The following is an 18678-nucleotide window of genomic DNA, read 5'->3' on the forward strand; positions in this document are numbered from 1 at the left end:
TTCATTACCTTTGCAATTATTCATGAGTGTGACTAGCTCTACCTGGAGCTCATTACCTTTGTAACTTGGTCATGATTATGACCAGATCTAGTTCATTACCTTTGTAACTTGCTCAGCTATCAAAACTTTGGAGTCCAGTCCCTGGACCAATTATGTACCTCTGTAATCTTTTGACTACCGCCCACAGGATGGGTATGGGGTGCATAATAAACATATTAAACTAAACTAGGATGTCCTCTCACCACTCTGGAATCTTCTCAAAGCATTCACACAGCTCTGCTCAGTCGTGACCTGATCAGCCTCTTTGATCAGGAGCTATCCTTGAAAATCCCACAGCTAGCCTGCTACGTGTCCTGCCGTGTCGGCCATGTTGGTGGAGTGCTCGTTATTAGAGTAAGTCTTATTGAGTCAAGAGTTCTCATTACTAAAGTCTTATTGAGTCAGTGTTCTCATTACTAAAGTAAGTCTTGAGTGAGAAACTTTAAAAAACTTGTTGGCTCTATATCCATTTGTTTTATATTCGTCGGTTTAAAAGTCTTTTAGGCTGTTCAATTTTTCTCGCTAACTCACATGTACAGTTTTTATTTTGTGATTTATTTGTAACTGCCTGATTTCACCCACAGAAGAACTATGATGGCTGTGTTTAGACATAAGAATTTGTTCGTGTGTGCGTGTGTGTGTGTGTGCACGCAGGCTCACCTATTTAATATCTTTATTTACTACCAGTACATGTGCAAAGTATACAGACTATAGCTGACATCAGTGACATACTACTATATAGAAAACCCATTGTTATACTGAGCATTTCAGGCAAATTAGGTCAGTTTTGTCCCAGGATGCAACTCACACTAGTCGACTAACACCCAGGTACCCATTTTAAACTGATGGGTGAACAGGGACAGGGACAGCAGGTGTCTTATGGAAACACGTCCCTAATGTTTTACATTTGTTCTGGAGGAGATTCGATCTCCGGACCTCAATGTGAGCTGAGTGCCCTGTCGATCAAGCTATGGGACAGGGGGTCGAGTCGCAAATGTATGTGTGGGGGTGTATACTCACCTATTTATGGTTGCAGGGGTCGATTCACAGCTCCTGGCCCTGCTTCATAATGCTACTTATGGGTTCCTGCGTCCACTACATCACTTTCCAGATTGTTCCTCTTTCTGACAACTTTATGACTGAAGAAATATTTCCTAACTTTCCTGTGATTAATCTGAGTTTCCAACTTCCAGTTGTAACCCCTTGTCACTGTGTCTCATCTCTGGAGCATTCTATCCTTATCCTCCTTGTCGATTCCTTTTGGTATTATATATACCGTTATCATGTCCCCCATATTCCTCCTGTCTTCCAGTGTCGTCAGGTTGATTTCCCTTAACCTCTCCTCATTGGACATATCCATTAGCTCCAGGGCTAGTTTTGCTCCAAATCTTTACACTGTTTCTAATTTCTTGACGTGATTGACCAGGTGTATGTTCCATACTGGTGCTGCATACTCCAATATGGGCCTGACGTACACGGTGTACAGTGTCTTCAATGACTCCTTACTTAGATGTCAAAACATTATTCTTAGGTTTGCCAGGCACCCACATTTTGCAGCAGCTATTTAGTTGATGTGTGACTTAGAGGATCTGCTCGGTATGATACCCACCCCGAGGTACTTTTTCCTGGGTGAGGTTTGTAGCCTTTGGCTGCAAACTTTGCTCCATCTCCAGACTTCATCGACCTTCACCAATCTTCAAGATTTTGTACTTGGTGGGGCTAAACTCCAGGAGCCATTTGTTGGGCCAGGTTTGCAGCCTGTGTAGATCCCTTTGTAGCCCTACACGATCCTCATTTGTTTGAATTCTCTGCATTAGCTTTACATCATCTGCAAACAGGGACACCTCTGAATATATGCCTTCTGTCTTGCTATTCATATAGCATTGGCCCTAGGACTGACCCTTGCGGAACCCCACTCGTCACATGTGCCCACTCATCATGTACTAACTCTCATTGCTTCCTTCCTGTCAGGTATTCCCTGATCTATTGCAGTGTCTTTCCTGTTATTCCTACCTGCTCCTCTATCATCTACAGTAATCTCGTGTGTGGTACTGTGTGTATACTCACCTATTTATAGTTGCAGGACTCGATTCACAGCTCCTGGCCCCTGCCTCTTTGCTGGCTGCTACTAGATCCATTCTCTCCATGCCACATGATCCTTATCATGTATGTATGTGTGTGCATGCATGTAATCACACCTACATATACTGTACTCGCATTTTAACTCTTGGTCCCTCCACTTCGCAGGCTTCTACTGAATTCTCTCTTGGCTGAGTGAACTCCATCAGTACTCTTCTTTAAGTTATATCAGGATCTGTCTCTTCCACCTCACTGTCCAGGTGGTTCCACATTCTGACCACCCTGATGCTGTACAAATGTATCATAATGTTCCTGTGACTCATCTGTTTGTTTATCTTCCTCGTGTTCTCTAGTAGTTTCTTTATGTCCACACTGTCAAATACTCTCAGTATTATGTACATCATTATCAGATTTAGGCCTCTAGTCTCTCATCACAACCCAGTGCTATTACCTCCGGGACTAGTCACACTGCAAACCTTTTTTCAAGCTTCTTGACTGGTTTGTTTGTTGTGGTGCTGCAACTCTAGTATGGGCCTGACATACACGGTGTACAAAGTCCTGAACCATTCCTTACTTAGGTTTGCTGGTTACCAATATGCTGCAGCAGTTATTTGGTTCTTGTGTGCCTCAGGAGATGTGCTCGGTATTATACTCACTCCAAGATCCTTTTCCTTGAGTGAGGTTTGCAGTCTTTGTCCCTTTAGACTAAACTCTGTCTGTGGTCTTTGCTCTTCCCTGATCTTCATTTTGCACTTGGTGGGGTTAACCTCCAGGAACCAGTTGCAGGACCAGGCTTGCAGCCTGTTCAGATCCATTTGTAGTTCTGCCTGATCCTCATCTGATTGAATTCTCCTCATTAGCTTCACATCATCTGCAAACAGGGACAATTCTGATTTTATCCCTTCCGTCATGTCATCCACATGTACCAGAAACTGCACTGGTCCTAGGAGTGACTCCTGTGGAACCTCGCTCGTCAAAGGAGCCCACTCTGTCACCTCATCACATACAATGACTGGCAGTTGTAGACAAATGGTTCAGAGAACCGACAAGTTGATAAATTAGACACATGTGCAACACTTGGGTATCTTTAATGAGGAAAGGTTTCGCCACACAGTGACTTCATCAGTCCATTCAAAGGAGAATGGTGAAGAGCAGGAGGAGTTTGGGATAATCAATCCCTCAGCCTTGAGTAAATGTAGTCAGTCCATCAATCTTGAAAAGAATACAGCACATGTGCGAAGAAATGGCTTATGTACTGTAGGTACGTGAGATGCAGCAGTCGTAGGTTGTATCACATTTGACAAATCCAAATGTGGAAGTAGATCATGCCTAAAGGTTAGGCAAGTGAAGAATTCCCTGTATTAAGATCCCAAAATGTTGCTGTGTCTGACAGGACACAGCAACATATGCTGCATTCTTTTCAAGATTGATGGACTGATTACCTTGACTCAAGGCTGAGGGACTGATTACATTGACTCAAGGCTGAGGGGCTGATTACCTCAAACTCCTGTTCTTTACCATTCTCCTTTGTATGGACTGATGAAGCCACTGTGTGGCGAAACGTTTCATTATTAAAGATAAGTAAGTGTTGCACATCTGTTTAATTTATCAACATGACTGGCAGTTGCTTTCCTGTCAATTATTCTCTTATCCACTGCAGTTCCTTCACAGTTATACCTGCCAGGTCCTCCAGCTCATGCACTAACCTATTGTATGGAACTGTATCAAAAGCCTTCTTGCAGCCCAGGAAAACACAATCTACCTACTTCTCTCTCTCTCTCTCTCTCTCTCTCTCTCTCTCTCTCTCTCTCTCTCTCTCGTCTTACTGCCATCACTTTGTCAGAACTTTAGTAGGTTTGTGACACAGGATTTCCCATCCCTGAAATCATGCTGAATGTCATGAATAAGCTCATTTCTTTCTAGGTGCTCGAAAACTCTTCTGATAATCTTCTCCATGACTTTGCATACGTCAGTGACACTGGTCTGTAGTTTAATGCTTCGTGTCTGTTTCTTAAAAATTGAGACTATATTTGCTGTCTTACACACCTCAGGTAGTCGCCCTGTTTCGATAGATGTGTTGAAGATTGTTGTTAGTGGTATACAGAGCACCTCTGCTCCCTTTCTCAGGACCCATAGAGAGATGTTGTCTGGCCCCATTGCTTTCGAGTTATCTATTTCACTTAGCAACCTCTTCACCTCCTCCACGGTTGTGTATTGGTTTTAGTCTCTCTACACCTTTGGGTAAATCTAGGGCTCGTCCTGACTTTCTCATTATTTCTGTTGCCCTTGGGTATGAATCTCTTCTCTGCTTCCTTGCAGAGGAGAGGTAGTTTGGTTTCATTCGTCCTGCCCTTCCTGCTTCCCTCTCCACTTGTAACTACTATGAATTCAAAGCTCAGAACCACATGATCACTGGCCCTGAGGGGTCTTTCATATGTAATGTATTCAAGATCAAAACTACTCAAGGTGAATAAAAGGTCCAGTATTGCTGAATTGTCCTCTCCTCTCTCTCTCTCTCTCTCTCTGATAGTGTCCCTAATGTGTTGATATATGAGGTTTTCCAGTACCACCTCCATTATCTTAACCCTCCACGTTTCTGGACTCCCAAGTGGCTCCAGGTTTCCCCAGTCAATTTCCTTGTAACTGAAGTCACCCACAACCAGTAGCTTTGCCCTGACCACGTGGTGTCGTCCATGTCGCTGTTACTCCCATGATATTCTTGTCTTGGCCTCCTGCTATTCTGTGGTGAGTTATACATCATTGCAATTACCACCTTGGGACCTCCAGTCTGAAGTGTTCCTATTATGTAGTCACTGTGTGTACTCATCTAATTGTACTCACCTAATTGTGGTTGCAGGGGTCAAGACTCAGCTCCCGGCCCCGCCTCTTCAGAGCTAGTACTGTGCCTTGTGGAACAGAGCTTTTCACCGTAGCTGCCTCGGACTTTACTCTGTTGACGACTACTCTCTGTGTTCTGTTAGTGAGGAAATTATAGATCCATCGACCAACTTTTCCTGTTATTCCTTTAGCGCGCATTTTGTGCGCTATTACGCCATGGTCACACTTGTCGAAGGCTTTTGCAAAGTCTGTATATATTACATCTGCATTCTTTTTGTCTTCTAGTGCATTTAGGACCTTGTCGTAGTGATCCAGTAGTTGAGACAGACAGGAGCGACCTGTTCTAAACCCATGTTGCCCTGGGTTGTGTAACTGATGGGTTTCTAGATGGGTGGTGATCTTGCTTCTTAGGACCCTTTCAAAGATTTTTATGATATGGGATGTTAGTGCTATTGGTCTGTAGTTCTTTGCTGTTGCTTTACTGCCCCCTTTGTGGAGTGGGGCTATGTCTGTTGTTTTTAGTAACTGAGGGACGACCCCCGTGTCCATGCTCCCTCTCCATAGGATGGAAAAGGCTCGTGATAGGGGCTTCTTGCAGTTCTTGATGAACACAGAGTTCCATGAGTCTGGCCCTGGGGCAGAGTGCATGGGCATGTCATTTATCGCCTGTTCGAAGTCATTTGGCGTCAGGATAACATCGGATAGGCTTGTGTTAATCAAATTTTGTGGCTCTCTCATAAAAAATTCATTTTGATCTTCGACTCTCAGTCTGGTTAGCGGCTTGCTAAAAACTGAGTCATATTGGGACTTGAGTAGCTCACTCATTTCCTTGCTGTCATCTGTGTAGGACCCATCTTGTTTAAGTAGGGGCCCAATACTGGACGTTGTTCTCGATTTTGATTTGGCATAGGAGAAGAAATACTTTGGGTTTCTTTCGATTTCATTTATGGCTTTTAGTTCTTCCCGCGATTCCTGACTCCTAAAGGATTCTTTTAGCTTAAGTTCGATGCTTGCTATTTCTCTGACCAGTGTCTCCCTGCGCATTTCTGATATATTGACCTCTTTTAGCCGCTCTGTTATTCTTTTCCGTCGCCTGTAAAGGGAGCGCCTGTCTCTTTCTATTTTACATCTACTCCTCCTTTTTCTTAGAGGAATAAGCCTTGTGCATACATCGAGTGCCACCGAGTTAATCTGTTCTAGGCATAAGTTTGGGTCTGTGTTGCTTAGTATATCTTCCCAGCTTATATCGGTTAGGACTTGGTTTACTTGGTCCCACTTTATGTTTTTGTTATTGAAGTTGAATTTGGTGAATGCTCCCTCGTGACTAGTCTCATTTTGTCGGTCTGAGGCTCCACGCATACATGTCTGAACCTCAATTATGTTGTGATCTGAGTATATTGTTTTTGATATGGTGACATTTCTTATCAGATCATCATTGTTAGTGAAGATGAGGTCTAGTGTATTCTCCAGTCTAGTAGGCTCTATTATTTGCTGGTTTAGATTGAATTTTGTGCAGAGATTTAAAAGCTCGTGTGAGTGTGAGTTTTCATCAGAGCTGCCTCCTGGTGTTATTACTGCAACAATATTATTTGCTATATTCCTCCATTTTAGGTGCCTTAAGTTGAAATCCCCCAGGAGCAAGATGTTGGGTGCAGGAGCTGGAAGATTTTCCAGACAGTGGTCAATTTTTAACAGCTGTTCCTGGAATTGCTGGGATGTTGCATCCGGAGGCTTGTAGACTACCACAATGACTAGGTTTTGGTTCTCGACCTTTACTGCTAAAACTTCCACTACGTCATTTGAGGCATTAAGCAGTTCTGTGCAAACAAGTGACTCTGCAATGTACAGGCCAACCCCCCCCTTTTGCCTGTTCACTCTGTCACATCTGTATAGGTTGTAACCTGGGATCCATATTTCGTTGTCCAAGTGATCCTTTATGTGGGTCTCAGTGAAAGCCGCGAACATTGCCTTTGCCTCTGCAAGCAGTCCACGGATGAAAGGTATTTTGTTGTTTATTGCTGGCTTTAGACCCTGTATATTTGCAAAGAAGAATGTTATCGGACTGGTGGTATTGTTGGTACTGGGGGGGGATTTTTTTTCCGGCATTAGTATCTGTATCTGTTGGTTTGGAGTGGAGGCCATCGACTGTGGTTCCACTCCAGGAATGACTGGATTTGGTGTACGATTTCTGCCATTTCCTGCCAGTTTTTTTTCCTTCCTGGCACTAAAAAACCTCTCCCTCTTGAGTGGCTGTGGCTACCCAGGTTTTCCCATGGCCTGGATGTTTTTTATCTTTTTGTCCCCTTTAGATGGTATGCCTGGCAATTTAAGTTATAGCACAGTCTTTCCTGTACTGAAGAGGTACACATTTCAGGGTGAAAAAGCTTACAGGAAGGGAGTTTGCATTTTCCTGTTGTCATATGGGCATGACATTTTCTAGGGTGGTCATAGTTGCATGTCCCATCTGTTTTTCCAGATTTCCCATGCCAGCAGATACCAAGTGCATAGTATGTGCACAGGCTTGGTTTCCGTTTGCCTTGGGTTTCTGTGACACTGATCACTACTAGGTCCTCTCTCTTGCTCCTTGTGTGTGTGTGTGTGTGTGTGTGTGTGTGTGTGTGTGTGTGTGTGTGTGTGTGTGTGTGTGTGTGTGTGTGTGTGTGTGTGTGTACTCACCTAATTGTGGTTGCAGGGGTCAAGACTCAGCTCCTGGCCCCGCCTCTTCACTGATTGCTACTAGGTCCTCTCCCTCTCTGCTTCCTGAGTTTTGTCATACCTCTTCTTAAATCTATGTATGGTTCCTGCCTCCACTACTTCACTTGCTAGGCTATTCCACTTCCTGACAACTCTATGACTGAAGAAATACTTCCTAACGTCCCTGTGACTCGTCTGAGTCTTCAGCTTCCAGTTGTGACCCCTTGTTTCTGTGTCAACTCTCTGGAACATCCTATCTCTGTCCACCTTGTCTATTCCCCGCAGTATCTTGTATGTCGTTATCATGTCTCCCCTGACCCTTCTGTCCTCCAGTGTCGTCAGTCCAATTTCCCTCAACCTTTCCTCGTACGACATTCCCCTGAGCTCTGGGACTAGCCTTGTTGCAAACCTTTGTACTTTCTCTAACTTCTTGACGTGCTTGACCAGGTGTGGGTTCCAGACTGGTGCTGCATACTCCAGTAGGGGCCTAACATACACAGTGTACAGTGTCTTGAACGATTCCTTATTAAGGTATCGGAACGCTATTCTCAGGTTTGCCAGGCGCCTGTATGCTGCAGCAGTTATTTGGTTGATGTGTGCCTCCGGTGACGTGCTCGGTGTTATGGTCACCCCAAGGTCTTTCTCCCTGAGTGAGGTCTGTAGTCTTTGTCCACCTAGCCTATACTCTGTCTGCGGTCTTCTTTGCCCCTCTCCAATCTTCATGACTTTGCATTTGGCAGGGTTGAATTCGAGAAGCCAGTTTCTGAACCACATGTCCAGCCTGTCCAGGTCTCTTTGCAGTCCTGCCTCATCCTCGTCCGATTTAATTCTTCTCATCAACTTCACATCATCTGTGAATAGGGACACCTCAGAGTCTATTCCTTCCATCAGAGAGAGAGAGAGAGAGAGAGAGGGTGTGTGTGTGTGTGTGTGTGTGTGTGTGTGTGTGTGTGTGTGTGTGTGTGTGTGTGTGTGTGTGTGTGTGTGTGTATGTGTCTGTGTGTGTGTGTGTGTACTCACCTAGTTGAGGTTGTACTCACCTAGTTGAGGTTGCGGGGGTCGAGTCCGAGCTCCTGGCCCCGCCTCTTCACTGATCGCTACTAGGTCACTCTCCCTGAGCCGTGAGCTTTATCATACCTCTGCTTAAAGCTATGTATGGATCCTGCCTCCACTACATCGCTTCCCAAACTATTCCACTTACTGACTACTCTGTGGCTGAAGAAATACTTCCTAACATCCCTGTGATTCATCTGTGTCTTCAGCTTCCAACTGTGTCCCCTTGTTACTGTGTCCAATCTCTGGAACATCCTGTCTTTGTCCACCTTGTCAATTCCTCTCAGTATTTTGTATGTCGTTATCATGTCCCCCCTATCTCTCCTGTCCTCCAGTGTCGTCAGGTTGATTTCCCTTAACCTCTCCTCGTAGGACATACCTCTTAGCTCTGGGACTAGTCTTGTTGCAAACCTTTGCACTTTCTCTAGTTTCTTCACGTGCTTGGCTAGGTGTGGGTTCCAAACTGGTGCCGCATACTCCAATATGAACCTAACGTACACGGTGTACAGGGTCCTGAATGATTCCTTATTAAGATGTCGGAATGCTGTTCTGAGGTTTGCTAGGCGCCCATATGCTGCAGCAGTTATTTGGTTGATGTGCGCTTCAGGAGATGTGCCTGGTGTTATACTCACCCCAAGATCTTTTTCCTTGAGTGAGGTTTGTAGTCTCTGACCCCCTAGACTGTACTCCGTCTGTGGCCTTCTTTGCCCTTCCCCAATCTTCATGACTTTGCACTTGGTGGGATTGAACTCCAGGAGCCAATTGCTGGACCAGGTCTGCAGCCTGTCCAGATCCCTTTGTAGTTCTGCCTGGTCTTCGATCGAGTGAATTCTTCTCATCAACTTCACGTCATCTGCAAACAGGGACACCTCAGAGTCTATTCCTTCCGTCATGTCGTTCACAAATACCAGAAACAGCACTGGTCCTAGGACTGACCCCTGCGGGACCCCGCTGGTCACAGGTGCCCACTCTGACACCTCGCCACGTACCATGACTCGCTGCTGTCTTCCTGACAAGTATTCCCTGATCCATTGTAGTGCCTTCCCTGTTATCCCTGCTTGGTCCTCCAGTTTTTGCACCAATCTCTTGTGTGGAACTGTGTCAAACGCCTTCTTGCAGTCCAAGAAAATGCAATCCACCCACCCCTCTCTCTCTTGTCTTACTGCTGTCACCATGTCATAGAACTCCAGTAGGTTTGTGACACAGGATTTCCCGTCCCTGAAACCATGTTGGCTGCTGTTGATGAGATCATTCCTTTCTAGGTGTTCCACCACTCTTCTCCTGATAATCTTCTCCATGATTTTGCATACTATACATGTCAGTGACACTGGTCTGTAGTTTAATGCTTCATGTCTGTCTCCTTTTTTAAAGATTGGGACTACATTTGCTGTCTTCCATGCCTCAGGCAATCTCCCTGTTTCGATAGATGTATTGAATATTGTTGTTAGGGGTACACATAGCGCCTCTGCTCCCTCTCTCAATACCCATGGGGAGATGTTATCTGGCCCCATTGCCTTTGAGGTATCTAGCTCACTCAGAAGCCTCTTCACTTCTTCCTCGGTTGTGTGCACTGTGTCCAGCACTTGGTGGTGTGCCCCACCTCTCTGTCTTTCTGGAGTCCCTTCTGTCTCCTCTGTGAACACTTCTTTGAATCTCTTGTTGAGTTCTTCACATACTTCACGGTCATTTCTTGTTGTCTCTCCTCCTTCCTTCCTTAGCCTGATTACCTGGTCCTTGACTGTTGTTTTCCTCCTGATGTGGCTGTACAACAGTTTCGGGTCAGATTTGGCTTTCGCTGCTATGTCATTTTCATATTGTCTTTGGGCCTCCCTTCTTATCTGTGCATATTCGTTTCTGGCTCTACGACTGTTCTCCTTATTCTCCTGGGTCCTTTGCCTTCTATATTTCTTCCATTCCCTAGCACACTTGGTTTTTGCCTCCCTGCACCTTTGGGTAAACCATGGGCTCATCCTGGCTTTTTCATTAATCCTGTTACCCTTGGGTACAAACCTCTCCTCAGCCTCCTTGCATTTTGTTGCTACATATTCCATCATCTCATTAACTGGCTTCCCTGCCAGTTCTCTGTCCCACTGAACCCCGTTCAGGTAGTTCCTCATTCCTGTGTAGTCCCCTTTCTTGTAGTTTGGCTTCATTCGTCCTGGCCTTCCTGCTTCTCCCTCCACTTGTAGCTCTACTGTTTATTCGAAGCTTAAAACCACATGGTCACTGGCCCCAAGGGGTCTTTCATATGTGATGTCCTCGATATCTGCACTACTCAAGGTGAATACTAAGTCCAGCCTTGCTGGTTCATCCTCTCCTCTCTCTCTTGTAGTGTCCCTTACGTGTTGGCACATGAAGTTTTCCAGTACCACCTCCATCATCTTAGCCCTCCATGTATCTTGGCCCCCATGTGGGTCCAAGTTCTCCCAATCGATCTCCTTGTGGTTAAAGTCACCCATGATCAGGAGCTTTGCCCTGCATTCATGAGCTCTTCTGGCCACTCTAGCCAGTGTGTCAACCATCGCCCTATTGCTCTTGTCGTACTCTTGCCTTGGCCTCCTGCTGTTCTGTGGTGGGTTATACATCACTGCTATTACCACCTTGGGACCTCCAGAGTGAAGTGTTCCCACTGTGTAATCACTTTCTTCTCCGCTGTCTCCTCTCTCCAGCTCATCAAAATTCCAGCGATTTTTGATCAGCAATGCCACTCCTCCACCCCCCCTGTTCCCTCTGTCTTTCCTCAGGATTTGGTATCCCGTTGGAAAGATGGCATCTGTTATCATATCTGTAAGCTTGGTTTCTGTGAGAGCTATGATGTCCGGTGATGCTTCTTTGACTCTTTCATGCCACTCCTCCCACTTATTTGTTATTCCATCAGCGTTTGTGTACCATACCTTCAGTTTCCTTTCCAACACTGTGGTTTGGGGGGCCTGTGAGGGTGGGAGACCTGGTGGCATACTGTGGGATTCTATAGCTCGGTGTTGGGTGGAGGCTGTGGGTATGGATTGTAGTGTGTGTTGGGATGGTGTGATAGGTTGTATGGTTCTGAGAATAGTTGTGTGTGTGCTTGCCCTTGCTGTTCTGTTCTGCTCTGACTGACCTCTGCTGGTTCCCTCCTTGTCTCTTTTCCTAGCTCCTTTCGCTTTTTTGTCCTCTCCCTCAGCTGCTGTCGTTCTGATTTTGTTCTGTCTCTGTCTAGGAACACCCTCTTGTACTCTTCCGAGTATTTCAATCGTGGTTTCTCTTGGAGGATCCTGTTCCGCACTGTTTCCGTCCTGAGAATCAGCTTGATTGGTCAGTTTCTCCCCTTCGAGTACCCCCCTATTCTTTGAAAATTTACAATCTCGTCCATCTCTTCACCTATTTCCGTGATGATTTTCTCAATCTCCTTTCTTTCTTCCTGCTGCCTTTCAGTGTGTGTCCTTTCCTCTCTCTCCTGAAGCCCATGGATAAACACTGATTTTGCCCTTTCTTCCTCCCATTGCCTCACCCTCTGTGACTCTGGATCCTGCCTGTATGTGGTCAGTTTCTCCCTTGATTTTTCCAGTGGCTCTTGATAGCCTGGTTGTGCCTCAGCATTCGACCTATCACCCTCTCCATCTGCAACCAGCTGATCTTCCCTTTCACTCCTTGGTCCTCCTTGGCAGACTGATATGACTTTAGCATAATTCATAATTCCTTCCTTCCTGTTCGGCCTCGCAGCTTCATATGCTGTGTCTTCTCTGGTCACTGCCCCTGTAACTCGCTTCAGCCTATTTATCTCAACTTCTAGGACCCTTATCTTGGCTACTGCAGTTTCGACTTGTGCCTCCCAATTCTTTGTCTCCTTCTCCAACCTCTTTTCCAATTTCACAGAGAGCTCTTTCTCCATTTTTTCAGAAAGCTCTCCTAATTTTCTCTCCCATTCTTGTTCCATCCTTTTCCACTGCTCCTCCATCCACTCCTCCCTACCAGAACCATTCTCATCTGATCCTTGGTTCCTGCGAGTCCCCACCATTTTTTTTTTTTTTTTTTGTGAGAGAAGAGAGAAGGGAAAGGTAGAGGGGGAGAGAGAGTGAAGGGAAGAGTAGGAGAGGGGAGAGTTAGAAGGGAAAATGGGGATGAGAGAGAGCAAGAGAGAGAGAGAGCAAGAGAGAGAGAGAGAGAGAGAGAGAGAGAGAGAGAGAGAGAGAGAGAGAGGGGGGGGAGAGGGAGAGAGAGAGAGAAAGAGAAGGCAAAGAGGGGAGAGAGAGGGGGCAGAGAGGGGGAGAAGGGGGAAAGAGGGGGGAGATGGAAGAGCAAGAGGGGAGAGAGGCTAGGGGGAGAGGGAGGGGGGGATGGGAAAGAGATGGGGAAAGGGAGAGGGGCGAGATAATGGGAGGGGACAGATGTTAGAGGGGGAGAGATGTTAGAGGGGGGGAGGTGTTAGAGGTAAGAGATGTTAGAGGGGAGAGATGGGAGAGGGAAGAGAGAGAGATAGGTAGAGAGAGATAGGTAGAGAGTGATAGGTAGAGAGAGAGATATAGGTAAAGAGTGAGAAAGGTAGAGATAGATTTACTTAGGGTAGAAAGAGGGGGGGGGAGAGGAGAAAGGTTCAGATGGTCAGTTCACAGGACAGTGTGAAATCCTGTGTATGTGTGTGTTTGCGTGTGTACTACAGCTTACAAGTGCTTGTTCCTGTGTGTGTATGTGTATGTGTGTGTATGTGTACTCACCTATTTGTACTCACCTATTTGTGGTTGCAGGGGTCGAGTCCTAGCTCCTGGCCCCGCCTCTTCACCAGTTGCTACTAGGCCCTCTCTCTTCCCGCTCCATGAGCTTTATCAAACCTCGTCTTAAAACTGTGTATGGTTCCTGCCTCCACTACGTCATTTTCTAGGCTATTCCACTGCCTTACAACTCTATGACTGAAGAAATACTTCCTACTATCTCTCTGACTCATTTGTGTCTTCAACTTCCAATTGTGGCCTCTTGTTTCTGTGTCCCCTCCCTGGAACATCCTGTCCTTGTCCACCTTGTCTATTCCGCGCAGTATTTTATATGTCGTTATCATGTCTCCCCTGACCCTCCTGTCCTCCAGTGTCGTCAGGCCGATTTCCCTTAATCTTTCTTCATAGGACATTCCCCTTAGCTCTGGAACTAACCTTGTTGCAAACCTTTGCACTTTCTCTAGTTTCTTGACGTGCTTTATCAAGTGCGGGTTCCAAACAGGTGCTGCATACTCCAGTATGGGCCTGACATACACGGTGTACAGTGTCTTGAATGATTCCTTACTAAGGTATCGGAATGCTATTCTCAGGTTTGCCAGGCGCCCATATGCTGCAGCAGTTATCTGATTGATGTGTGCTTCCGGAGACATGCTCGGTGTTATACTCACCCCAAGATCTTTCTCCTTGAGTGAGGTTTGCAGTCTTTGGCCACCTAGCCTATACTCTGTCTGTGGTCTTCTGTGCCCTTCCCCTATCTTCATGACTTTGCATTTGGCAGGATTAAATTCGAGAAGCCATTTGCTGGACCAGGTGTCCAGTCTGTCCAGGTCTCTTTGAAGTCCTGCCTGGTCCTCATCAGATTTAATTCTCCTCATTAACTTCACATCATCTGCAAACAGGGACACTTCTGAGTCTAACCCTTCCGTCATGTCGTTCACATATACCAAAAATAGCACTGGTCCTAGGACCGACCCCTGTGGGACCCCGCTCGTCACAGGTGCCCACTGTGATACATCATTACGTACCATGACTCGTTGTTGCCTCCCTGTCAGGTATTCTCTGATCCATTGCAGTGCCCTTCCTGTTATATGCGCCTGATGCTCTAGCTTCTGCACTAATCTCTTGTGAGGAACTGTGTCAAAGGCCTTCTTGCAGTCCAAGAAGATGCAATCAACCCACCCCTCTCTCTCTTGTCTTACTTCTGTTATTTTATCATAAAACTCCAGAAGGTTTGTGACACAGGATTTGCCTTCCGTGAATCCGTGCTGGTTGGCATTTATACTCTTGTTCCGTTCCAGGTGCTCCACCACTCTCCTCCTGATAATCTTCTCCATAATTTTGCATACTATACACGTCAATGACACAGGTCTATAGTTTAGTGCCTCTTTTCTGTCTCCTTTTTTGAAAATGGGAACTACATTTGCCGTGTGTGTATGTGTGTATGTGTGTACTCACCTATTTGTACTCACCTATTTGTGGTTGCAGGGGTCGAGTCACAGCTCCTGGCCCCGCCTCTTCGCTGATTGCTACTAGGTCCTCTCTCTCCCTGCCCCATGAGCTCTATCATACCTCGCCTTAAAACTATGTATGGTTCCTGCCTCCACCACATCACTTTCTAGGCTATTCCACGGCCTGACTACTCTATGACTGAAGAAATACTTCCTAACATCCCTTTGATTCATCTGAGTCTTCAACTTCCAATTGTGACCTCTTGTGTCTGTGTCCCATCTCTGGAACATCCCGTCTTTGTCCACCTCGTCTATTCCGTGCAGTATTTTATATGTCGTTATCATGTCTCCCCTGACCCTCCTGGCCTCCAGTGTCGTCAGGCCGATTTCCCTCAACCTTTCTTCATAGGACAATCCCCGTAGCTCTGGGACTAGTCTTGTTGCAAACCTTTGCACTTTCTCTAATTTCTTGACGTGCTTGACTAGGTGTGGATTCCAAACTGGTGCTGCATACTCCAGTATGGGCCTGACGTAGATGGTGTACAGAGTCTTAAACGAATCCTTACTGAGGTATCGGAACGCTATCCGTAGGTTTGCCAGGCGCCCGTATGCTGCAGCAGTTATCTGATTGATGTGCGCCTCAGGAGATATGCTCGGTGTTATACTCACCCCCAGATCTTTTTCCTTGAGTGAGGTTTGCAGTCTTTGGCCATCTAAACTATATTGTGTCTGCGGTCTTCTTTGCCCTTCCCCAATCTTCATGACTTTGCATTTGGCAGGGTTAAATTCAAGGAGCCAGTTGCTGGACCAGGCTTGTAGCCTGTCCAGATCTCTTTGTAGTCCTGCCTGATCCTCGTCCGATTCGATTCTTCTCATTAACTTCACATCGTCTGCAAACAAGGACACTTCTGAGTCTATCCCTTCCGTTATGTCGTTCACGTATACCAAGAACAGCACAGGTCCTAGGACTGACCCCTGTGGAACCCCGCTTGTCACAGGCGCCCACTCTGACACCTCGTCGCGTACCATGACTCGTTGTTGCCTCCCTGTCAGATATTCTCTGATCCAGTGCAGTGCCTTTCCTGTTATGTGTGCCTGGTCCTCTAGCTTTTGCAGTAACCTCTTGTGAGGAACTGTGTCGAAAGCCTTCTTGCAGTCCAAAAATACGCAGTCGATCCACCCCTCTCTCTCTTGTCTTACTTCTGTCACCTTGTCATAAAACTCTAGTAGGTTTGTGACACAGGATTTTCCTTCCCTGAAACCGTGCTGGTTGTCAATTATACACTTGTTTCTTTCCAGGTGCCCCACCACTCTCCTCCTGATGATCTTCTCCATGACCTTGCATACTATACACGTTAGTGATACAGGTCTGTAGTTTAGTGCCTCATGTCTGTCTCCCTTTTTAAAAATTGGGACTACATTTGCCATTTTCCATACCTCAGGGAGTTGCCCAGTTTCAAATGATGTGTTGAAGATCTTTGTTAATGGCTCACACAATATCTCTGCTCCCTCTTTAAGGACCCATGGAGAGATGTTGTCTGGTCCCACCGCCTTTGAGGTGTCAAGTTCGCATAGCAGCTTCTTCACCTCCTCCTTGGTTATATGTACCTCATCCAGCACTTGCTGGTGTGCCCCCCTGTTCTGATTTCTTGGAGTCCTACTGGTTTCCACTGTAAATACCTCTTTAAATCTTGTGTTGAGCTCCTGACATACCTCTCGGTCGTTTCTTGTGAATTCCCCATCACCCTTCCTCAGTCTGATTACCTGGTCCTTGACTGTTGTTTTCCTCCTGATGTGGCTGTACAACAGCTTCGGGTCAGTCTTTACTTTTGATGCTATGTCATTTTCATATTGTCTCTGAGCCTCCCTTCTTATCTGTGCATATTCGTTTCTGGCTCTTCGGCTGATTTCTTTATTTTCCTGAGTTCTCTGTCTTCTGTACCTTTTCCATTCTCTAGTACACCTAGTTTTTGCCTCCCTACACCTTTGGGTGAACCAAGGACTCGTTCTGTTCTTCCCATTATTTCTGTTTCCCTTGGGAACAAACCTCTCCTCTGCCTCCTTGCATTTTGTTGCTACATAGTCCATCATTTCTTGTACTGGTTTTCCTGTCAGTTCCCTCTCCCACTGAATGTCTTGAAGGAAGTTCCTCATGCCTGAGTAGTTCCCCCTTTTGTAGTTTGGTTTTTCCCAGCCTATTCCTGCTACTCTCTCCACTTGGAGCTCAACTATGTAGTCGAAGCACAGAACCACATGATCACTAGCTCCCAGGGGCCTTTCATACATGATACCCTCGATGTCCGAACTACTCATGGTGAATACAAGGTCCAACCTTGCTGGTTCATCCTCTCCTCTCTCTCTGGTAGTGTCTCTAACATGTTGATGCATGAGGTTCTCCAGTACCACATCCATCATCTTGGCTCTCCATGTTTCGGGACCCCCATGGGGCTCCAGGTTTTCCCAGTCAATCTCCTTGTGATTGAAATCACCCATAACTAGTAACTTTGCTCCCCCCATGTGTGCTCTCCTGGCCACCTCGGCTAGTGTGTTGATCATTGCTCTGTTGCTCTCATCGTATTCTTCTCTTGGCCTCCTGCAGTTCTGTGGTGGGTTGTACATTACTGCAATTATCACCTTATGTCCCTCAGACTGGATTGTTCCTACTAAGTAGTCCCTTTCGCCCATGCCATCCATTCCTTCCATTTTCTCAAAACCCCACTGGTTTTTAATGAGCAGTGCAACTCCTCCTCCCCCTCTCCTCCCTCTGTCTTTCCTGAAGATTTGATATCCGGATGGAAAGATTGAATCTGTTATTATTCTGGTGAGTTTTGTTTCTGTGAGTGCTATTATGTCTGGGGATGTCTCTTTGATTCTTTCGTGCCACTCCTCATACTTGTTTGTTATTCCATCTGCATTTGTATACCACACCTTCAACTTCTTTTCTAAGACTGTGGTCTGGGAAGTATATTGGGGTTGGGGAAGTGGGAGACCTGGTAAGGAACTATGGGTTGTTGCTGTGGGGGTGAAGTTTGTAATGTAGTGGGTGGGGGCATTGGATGTGGCATGGGTGTTTTGATTTAGAGTGTTTGGTTGCACTGGGGTTGACCTGGTTGGGAGGCTTCTATAGAAAGTTGTGAGGGAGGCTGTATTAGATCTTCTTCCTGGGTCTGGGATCTCCTGTCTGTCTTCTCCATCCCCTCTCTTTCCTCCTTTCGCCTTTGTACCATCTCTCTCAGTTTCTTCCTTTCTTCTTGTGTTCTGTCGCGGTCGAGATACACCCTCCTGTATGCCGTCATGTCCCTTAATCGTGCTTTCTCCTGCAGTATCCTGGTCCGAGTCGCTTCTGCCTTGAAGGTCACTCTCACTGGCCGGGTTCTTTTTTTTACAAACCCCCCTATTCTCCGAAAATTTTCCAGCTGGGTCATATCGTCTTCTCCTATTGCTTTCATGATGCTTTCAATTGCTTTTCTTTCCCCTTGTTTTCTTGCTTCATATGTTTCCCCTTCGACTTCCTGGAGCCCATACACAAAGACTGACCTCACCCTTTCATTCTCCCACTGCATATCCCTGTGTATCCCCTCATTTAATTTGGTTTCCTCCACTGCAGCTTTCCTTTCATCAGTTTCACTGGCTAATGTACTTGGGCTCAGTGGCCTGTCATTTTCCCTTCTCGGCTTTCCTTGGGCTCTGTTGTTGTCTGTTAGGGCCTCCACATAAAGCTTAGCTCTTTCATTTGCTACAGTCTCCTCTGATAGAGCATCTCCATGCAGTTGTGCCCCTTCTTTCCCTACAGTCCCCTTATTTGTGGCTGAGGTAGCAGTCTCTGTTGTCAATCCCAA

The 18678-nt window shown here is 46.2% G+C and overlaps 1 protein-coding gene across 1 annotated transcript in view; it reads left to right on the forward strand.

The window, feature by feature from the left end:
• LOC128688244 (serine/threonine-protein phosphatase 6 regulatory ankyrin repeat subunit B) overlaps nt 1–18678 on the forward strand; it is a gene marked incomplete at its 5' end in the record, with an annotated part of 72367 nt that overhangs the window by 48741 nt on the left and 4948 nt on the right.

Source organism: Cherax quadricarinatus, unplaced genomic scaffold (genome assembly GCF_038502225.1).
Source record: "Cherax quadricarinatus isolate ZL_2023a unplaced genomic scaffold, ASM3850222v1 Contig1402, whole genome shotgun sequence".
In the NCBI taxonomy this organism is placed as follows: Eukaryota; Metazoa; Arthropoda; class Malacostraca; order Decapoda; family Parastacidae; genus Cherax; species Cherax quadricarinatus.